The following is an 8,882-nucleotide window of genomic DNA, read 5'->3' as shown; positions in this document are numbered from 1 at the left end:
CTGCACCTCGAAGGCTGCTTCCGGTTTTTTTGATTTGTTTACAATAATGTTTGAATAATCTGATTTATTGACAATCCTGATGAACTTATTTGCGGGTATTTGAAGTTGATCAAAATTAAAATCGGGTCCTAGATATTTTTATCTAGTTCTTAAAAATTAATATTTTTCTTTACTCAAGAATTTTTTTGTTATGTTTTGCCAAAAACAATTTGGTAAAAAAAAAACCCTGGTATTGTGTTTTTCTCATTTTTTTTGCCCAAATGTGACATCACTGGTGAATTTTTCCAAGTCTCTGTGATTGTAATCATAATTATATATACTTTCATATACTTTAGACCAACAGTTTAGCAATTATGAATGATGCTCCATAATATTCCAGGATTAAGACCACCATTAAGAGGTTGGATGTCATTGTCAGTATCCAGCCTCTTAACTTCAGCCAATTCCTTGTGGCCACAACAGAACACTAACGACTTTATCCAAGAAAACCATCAGTTAAGATCAAGATGCAAGATACTTGTGGTCACTAAATATGACAAACTTATAATCTATAATCTTGTTGATTCAAATTGCTATTGTATTGTAAGCTTGCTTGCTACATGTTTGTACTGATTTTAGTAAATATGTTTTGGCTTTGTTTCTGGTAGTATTTTTGCATTTTGTATAGGAGGTCAACATTTGAGGTTTTGCTTAGGCTAGGTTAAGCTTATTGTCTTTCATTTTACCTCCCCATCTTATTGTATTTTGTTATTTTCTATTTTGTATATTTTTTAATGATGGAAATAAAATAACTATGAACTATTATCTATGAAATGTATGGGTCAGTATAGATTATTATTTTCTTTGTTCGCTCACAACATCAAGGATGTTATTTAGTTTAATATATTCGTTTCGAGGTAGACCAACGAATAAACACACTAGAAAGGATAGACTAAACAAAGTACAAAAGATTTACCATGTACTCCATATCTTCTGCTGATGGTGACACCTGACCCCTTAACTCATTATGTCTGTTTAATATGGCATCCTTCTCAGCCTTGCTTAAAGTCACTATCTTACCAGTAGTCTGTCTTTTCACGACTTCGGCGTCACCATTAGTAATATCTATCATTCACACACAATCAAAATAGGTACAGAAAACACATGGGTACATAATGTTATAATCTTTATACTATAATTTATTATAAGTCGTGTTCACACGGTCGGACATAAGAGACGTAAAAGTGAGTTATTACCGGTAATAAGCGACTTATAACCGGTAATAGTGACTTATTACCGGTGATAAGTGACTTTTACGTCTCTTATTACCGGTAATTATTCCGACCGTGTGAACACGACTATAGTGACATAAACATTAAAATAATAGTAGACAATAAATTACGACATAATAACTCGCATTGTTAACTTTTGTTTGTTTGATCATAGAAGTAATAAAACAGAGGTTGCACAAACGTGCTATGTAATCTTAATCTAATTCAATCACGAAAAGCACATTAAATGAAGTTACTTGCCACTCCATTCATTTAGAAAGGTGTGTTGTGCCCAAGTAGCATGTATTCGCCGCAGAAGTGATGATGTAACGTCTTGAATTATATCGTCTTTAAATTTGTCATGAAATTTATCAGTCCTCTAAGTAAATTGTGTAAATCTAATGATATGTACTTAAAGTGTATGTAGCTGGGATAAAAAGCCGTCCATCATAAGAAAATTTTGACCTTCCATTATTAAAGATATAGATTATCCCATCAAAATGTATTATTTACTAAGTTTACTTTGAGGACTGTTAAGTATCAAAAATATAAAAATATCAAAGTTTAATAATTTGCCATACAATTTATATCATATCGTGAATTGTTGATATCATAAGGACATTCTGGATATTCAGAATGCAATTCGATATGTCTGATGTGTTCTCAGGTCCCACAAAAGATACTGTGCAAACGTTGTTACCGGTTTCCTAAATTGTATCGCATCATTCAAATACATTGAATGGAGTTGCTTATCGATTCATTGGTACTTTACTCTAACACCGAAGTCAATATTGTGTGATTTTCTTTAACTACTTATAAAATCAACAATTCATGTCGGGAACCAGATACCATTATATCTGATTTGAAGATTGATATCCTTTTCAAACGAGGACATGAATGCAAACACACAGACAAAATACGGCGCCATAGTGCAAGATCACGTGAGGTGTCACATGTTTTGTGACTTCAAATACTGACAATCACTGCTGCCTGACGGGATTAAAGTAAAAAAACCAACAAAATAATACAAAAACCGTAAAGTTAGTGCTATCCTCCTGTAAATACCAGACACAGTTACGATGCAAATTCGGTAGGGGTAAAGGAGTATTTTAGGGTGATCTCGTGCTACTCTCTCGTGCACACTAGTGCAGGAGACCTTGATCATCCGGAAGTATTTGATAAGTATTTGATATTTTAGAACTTTATCTAGCGAATTGTATATTAAAATGTCGTAAATCTCGTCTACAAGCATATAGTGTTTTTTATGAAAGCTAAATTAATTCGAACCAAGCGTAAATATACCAATACAATAGATTGGTCTTAAAGTAATACTTGTTTGTATATGCTTGGATCCGTAATTTATTTGCTCAAACTCCATAATGGCGCTTGAATTAATGTAGCTTTCATCAGAAGCACTCTATATGCTTGTAGACGAGGTTTTACGGTAGGTGAAAATGCTGGAGGGCTTCTCACAGCAGTGCATGAAATAGCACGACAGTTTTTGTTATATATTTAGAGACTGTGCAATAATTATGAGCCCCCTGGGGGTAAAATGGCTCGCCAAAAATCGCTTGCCCACCCCTCTCGGCCCGCCAAAAATCGTCGCCCTCCTCTCGGCCTGCAAAATATTCCTTGCCCCTCCCCCTCCTTTGCACATGCCAAATTTTGAGATCCCAATTTACAAACTTTGCACATTTAAGCGTTTCCGTATTGTTTTTAGAGCGTTTTATTTAAAAGGCGCCCCATGAATGCGTGCCAAAAATTGCCTGCCCCCCCCAGATCGCCAAAAATGCCCCCCCCCCCAGTTTTACCCTCCCACCAGAGAGAGAGAGAGAGAGAAAGAGATGTTTGAGTGGTTTTATTAGCTAAGTTGCTCCTTACTTTTAGTATACATATATAGTATTACTAGTAACATACCTAATAAATCTGGTACTCCAGTTTTGACACCCAATTTCTGTTCAAACTCCTGAAAATGAAAAAAAAAAGAGAAAACAAAGATAGAGAGAGTGTCTCGAAAGTCATTTACCCATAATAACCCGCGTAAAAAGTGATGGATTATTCGATTGTATTCAATCAATCAATCAATCAATTATTTCCATCAAAATTAAAACATACAAATAACAAAACATGATAAAAACGATGGAGGAGACACAACTAGAAGGAGAAGCATGTAAAATGTTGTGCCCCTTAAAAGAAGGGCCTAAATATATAAACACAGATACACAAAATGAAAAACAAATACCTCACACTCACACCCGCACACCCCACCACAAAAATGTCATAGGCAAGTAATAAAAGGTATACACATTATACAATTAAGTATAATAAATTTATTCATATCAAATTCAGTAGTATCAACCAAATGTTACCATATCAATGAATAAACTGATGTGTATCTGATGTGTTCTCAGGTCCCACAATAAATAGCATACACACAGCTGGACGAGTCAACTACGCGAACCGCACTTTGCGTATAGCGTAACTGATGCGCGCTTTTGTCAATTTACGCGGGCATAATTTGGTCAATTTCATTGACTCGAGCAGTAAAACAACTCCAATAATTCTGGATATTTGTGAATACTTTTTGTGTTGCGGATTGATCATTTTTCTTGTAGCTCTCTGTCTGTTTCTACACTTTTGGTGATTTCTCGGGTGCAGAACAAAGTGATTCAACCATTAAAACAATGTTTTCCATGCATTATCGAGGGCAGGATGTCAATGTTGTGAACAAGTTTGATTTAGACTCATTTTACCTAAATTGTCACATCTCAAAGACGCAAAATGCCAACAACACCATCTTTGAGGCAAACATACTCAAAGACAATGCCTTTGAAGAAATTGTGACCCTTGATTATATAAAAACTCATAAAAAAGGGGTATAAGTCGGGTTGCGTTTTGTTGGGACACCATGTATTCCTGTTTTGGTGTCCAATAAAAAAGGTTGTACCACGTAATAAAATTTAATCTACATAGCTCAGAAAATTTATGAAATCCAAAAATATTTACTAGTATCATAACCAAAAGTATTGGTAAAATTAATTTATGGACATTCTGGGTATATTGAAATATTACTTGGTTATTATGTATCTATAATAAACGGATCCAAAAAAGTAAGGTCCTAAATACATTTTGGTATAATCCAAAAACGACTTGATCAATTCTCAAGTTAACAAGTGAACGGGGTTTTGTTGTATCTTTTTATTATATTCACTGAGAAAAATACAGCCATTTATAAAATTATAAACTTTTCTATAGGCTTTTTATGCATCACTTATGGTTTCAGACCTCTTTCACTTAAAGCAAATGAATCAAAATATATTCAGCAATTAATATGTCCCTATTATTATCTAAATAAGTTTTGATTGATTGATTTTTATACATTTCAAACATGTGTTATGGTTCACTGAGACATCATATAGCCATTTGTGAAATTTTACACATAAACAAAAAAAAGTTGAATTTTCTACATTGGCTTTTTGTATGCATTAATAAGCGTAAATTTAACAATATTTTTCATTGTAATTAAATTTATTAGGAAGAACAACTGTAACTTCAATGATATTGATAAATCTTTTGTTCATTGATTAATTTAACCAATGGACTAATATGTTTTTGGTTAAATCTTTTATGCTTGATCCCAATACACTTATTCTATTGGTCACTTCTTGAACGGTTCATTTATATGGGTGGCCGTTATCAAGACTCAACTTGTTACAAGCGGACAAGTGAGGGACAACACCACCTTAAAGGATTTTGCAGCAAATCCTGCAGCATGTGGGGAACCAGCTTGATCAACAGCAGAGAAAAACAATGCTTGGAAGACATCTCACATGAAGGAAGACCTATACATTATTGAAAGGCATTAATAAACTGCGGCATTCATTTTAATTATTCACTGAACTATAAAAACTGTTTTTGATGTGTGACACCTAAATCAGAAAAAACCTTAAATTAAATTAAATTAAAGATGCTTCTTTTTGATTAAATTACTCACTTAAAACTGTCAAACACATGTTGAAGCATAAAAAGCCTATGTAGAAAAATGCAACTCTATTTTGGCCGGAAATTTAATAAGATAACAAAAAAAAAAAAAAAAAACCCGCTCATTTGATGCATAACTAATCAGTCTATGTTTCAAACCTTACAACAAGATAATTGATCAAGCTGTTTTTGAATTATACCAAAATGTCTTAGGGGGACTTTCCCCGCTGGACTTGCTTTTATGGAACCGTTTAGTAACTTGAGTTGATGGTCCGGATGACTGGGAAACAAACTTGCCTATTTAAATTCAGATTTGAATTAATAACAGAAAACAAGTCGAACAAACAAAAAACAAAGTAATTACCTCAGACTGTGGAACGGCTGCGGAAGTCAAAGAAGTCAAAGCCAAGAGAAACAAACCGATTGCTGCCATGATTTGGGTCCTCGTTGCACAGCTCACGAAACGATGCCAAAATGGTTCCAATAGAGAATGATGAAGCTAATAAATGGGTGATGGATTTATAGACAACAAATTGTACATATCTCTCTTCTCCGTTGTAATTGTGCACTAGGTGGTGGTTTATAATTCAGAAAGTTAATGGAATTATAATCCATTCCATGTTTTTAAAATCCATTTCGACCTGACCTAGTTGCACATGAACTGGATATCACAGACATGATCTATAAATGAAAAATGTAATGCTTTTAGTTTTGCGTATAAGCTGGCAACTAACCCCAAAGTGGTGCCCCTATAACAGGGGCGTAGCCAGGTTTCTTGGTGGGGAGGGGGGGGGGGGCAAAAAAACAAACACAAAAGCTCGTCTACCCTTAATGCAACTAATAACATTTTCCACTATTGGAGATATTTTGGTGGCTGTCTCATCATATACAAGGTGTCCCATAAAAAAGTTACATGTAGAAAATGAACCGCATTTTGTGATGGTAGAACAAAACAGGGGTGCCCCGAGTGGCTAACCATCAAAATATCGCACAACAAAAGTTAAACATAAGCACACCTTTGTTTGAGATCTTTTCTTTATTATCTTTTATGTTTCTCTTATTTTTTTTTATTGAACTTATTGCACAAAAGGAACATATTGCAAAATTAAATATTGTACACTGAAAATAAATCAGTTTTGCTTCTTGACTCTTGTTGGTAAAAATTAAGGAAGATGGTCATTAAAGAAGAACACGTTTTTGGTGAAAGCAGTTCTGCACGCTGTATCTCAATCTTTTGCATTTACACCTTGCTTGGATTTTGTTGACTTGAAATCGCTGCTGTTTGTTTTTACATTTTTGACTGAAATAGAACTGAACAAGTTTTATTCTTTGTTTATCAAAATAGCCTACTAAATCTGCCATGCTATGGCTCGGCCTACTCAAGTACCCCGCCAAAATGCACGGTGGCGATAATGAACTTCGTGTTGCATTATGTCACGTAGAGCTTGGTCAGGAATGCCTGGAATGCGGGCTAAGTACGTAAGTTGTGAACTTGACATTCACAGGGGTACTAGTAGAGGGTACATAGATTATGTCATGAAAAGGATATTTATATTTGTTAACATTAATTTAGATAATTTTCAAAAATCTACATGTAACTTTTTTTTTTTTCTTTCGGTACCACGGAACAGAAGAAGAACTAAAGACAGGGATTAACTATCTTAACGTAATTCTTCTTTCCCCTGTATATTGATTATATTAAGAATAACGATTAAGCATTATTAAGTTAATCTCGTGCGCTAGTTTGAAATGTTTGAATGTTTCTATGTTCCAGTGCATGATGCGTAAGCCATTTTCCTTGTTTATATGATTATATTAGGCTGGTGGGTAAACATCATTAATTGATCTCGTACACTGGTATGTAATTTGTGTTGTTTGTACTGTTTACCCTGACTGCTAATATTCATAAGTACTAGACTTAAATCATGTTTATCAGGGACAGTCTGTGTAGCTCAGTGGTTAGAGCGCTCGCCCCGCAAGCGAGAGGTTCGGGGTTCAAGTCCCCCCGCACAGGCAGGTACGTTTGGATGCAGGTCAACTGTGCCACATGTGTACAAAAGGCAGACATACCAAGGCCAGAACCCTTGTGTTATGGGAATGTATGTAAGCATCCTCTGATATTGAATAAAAACTTATTGGTAAAACTTTTTGTACTGGTATGTTTTACCAGGGACCATACACGGTCCCTGGTTTTACCAGAAAGTAAAACTCAAGTAAAACTTTTTGTACTGGTATGTTTTACCAGGGACCATACACGATCCCTGGTTTTACCAGAAAGTGCCTTGTTTTTATATTTTACTAATTCAGTTAGAATGGCATTTACATATAGATGACTATAACTTTTACTGGTAGGCCTATGTTTTACCAGAAACTTATTATTTTGTTTCTAAAGTTGACTAAAGTTAGAATGTCATCTGTAAAATACATTACAAACATATGACACAGGGGCGGGGGAAAATATTTTTTGGCGGGCCGAGAGGGGGGTAAACTATTTTTGGCAGGCTTGCAATTTTTGGTGAGCGGTTTGGAAATTTTACCCCCGGGTGGGGGAGGCTTATAATTATTGCACAGCCCCTAAGATTTGTTGTGCACTGCAAAAACTGCAGAATACATGATGCGCCTGACAGTGTTTAGAATGTGTTCTAGATGTGTTCCAAGTCCGGGTTATTATCAGGACACTAGAACACACCCAGAACACGTTGACATATAATGGCTATTTTGGGAACACTTTCTTAACATATCCAGAAAGAGTGAACACCGGTGAGTTCTAACCCAACAATTGTAGAACACTGTAGAACATTATGCAGAACACATTAATACTAGTATATAATGTAACTTAAGCACAACTTGTTCTAAGAATAATTTAAACAATTTGTCAAAGAATATTGCATAATAATAAACATCTTAACTAGATCACCATTTTCTCTATTTTGTAATGTGACTTTTTCTAACCTAACTAAATAGATACATAAAATATATAAACTTTGAAAGTGCATAATAACTTTGTTGCTATTTTTTAACCTAGTTTCTAACCTAGTTACAGCTCGATGATGTCAAGTTTAACGGAATTATAATGTTAATCAAAATGCAAATATGCATGAAAACTGTGCAACGCTGCATAAAATGCACACATGCGCCTATAAATTCATAAGATTATAATCTCTGTAAAATATTAAACAGAAAAGAAAATGTTGATTGGATTTATTTCAAAGGGTATGTTTTAATTGAATCATCATTTTTTAACCTACTTGCAGCTCGACGAAAGTACTACACATACAATCTGTGCAAAGTTGTATAGAATACACATAGATGCCTAAAATTTCATACAATTCGTTCAGTATAATGTAAAAGACTCAAAATGGGATAAGATTTATGTATCTTTCGCAACGTTAGTGACGCAAAGGTGTACACATAAGATATCTGCAAATTGAAACATTCCGCAACGTTGCATAAACGTTTTATTACAAAAGATTAAACACATTACTCATAAACTTCTGCAAATAGTATCATTCCATGATCATAACTTGATGATCTTGTTTTATATTATGTTTCCATCTGAAGTTGAGAATTGTTGACGCACATTTTTTGATGGATTGAAGCAAAAAAAACCCAAAACAAACAAACAAACAAACAAACAAACGAAAACAAAGA

At 34.4% G+C, this 8,882-nt stretch overlaps 1 non-coding gene across 1 annotated transcript; it reads left to right on the top strand.

Moving 5' to 3' along the window:
* The first annotated feature begins 7,172 nt into the window (after positions 1 to 7,172).
* On the top strand, positions 7,173 to 7,247 carry Trnaa-cgc (transfer RNA alanine (anticodon CGC)). The gene has a single exon. It is a non-coding gene; the product is annotated as a tRNA-Ala (tRNA).
* The last annotated feature ends 1,635 nt before the right edge of the window (positions 7,248 to 8,882 follow it).

The sequence above is a fragment of the Amphiura filiformis genome, unplaced genomic scaffold (genome assembly GCF_039555335.1).
Source record: "Amphiura filiformis unplaced genomic scaffold, Afil_fr2py scaffold_226, whole genome shotgun sequence".
In the NCBI taxonomy this organism is placed as follows: Eukaryota; Metazoa; Echinodermata; class Ophiuroidea; order Amphilepidida; family Amphiuridae; genus Amphiura; species Amphiura filiformis.
The sequence above is the reverse complement of the archived record's forward strand: the minus strand, read 5'-3'. Positions and strand labels throughout refer to the sequence as shown.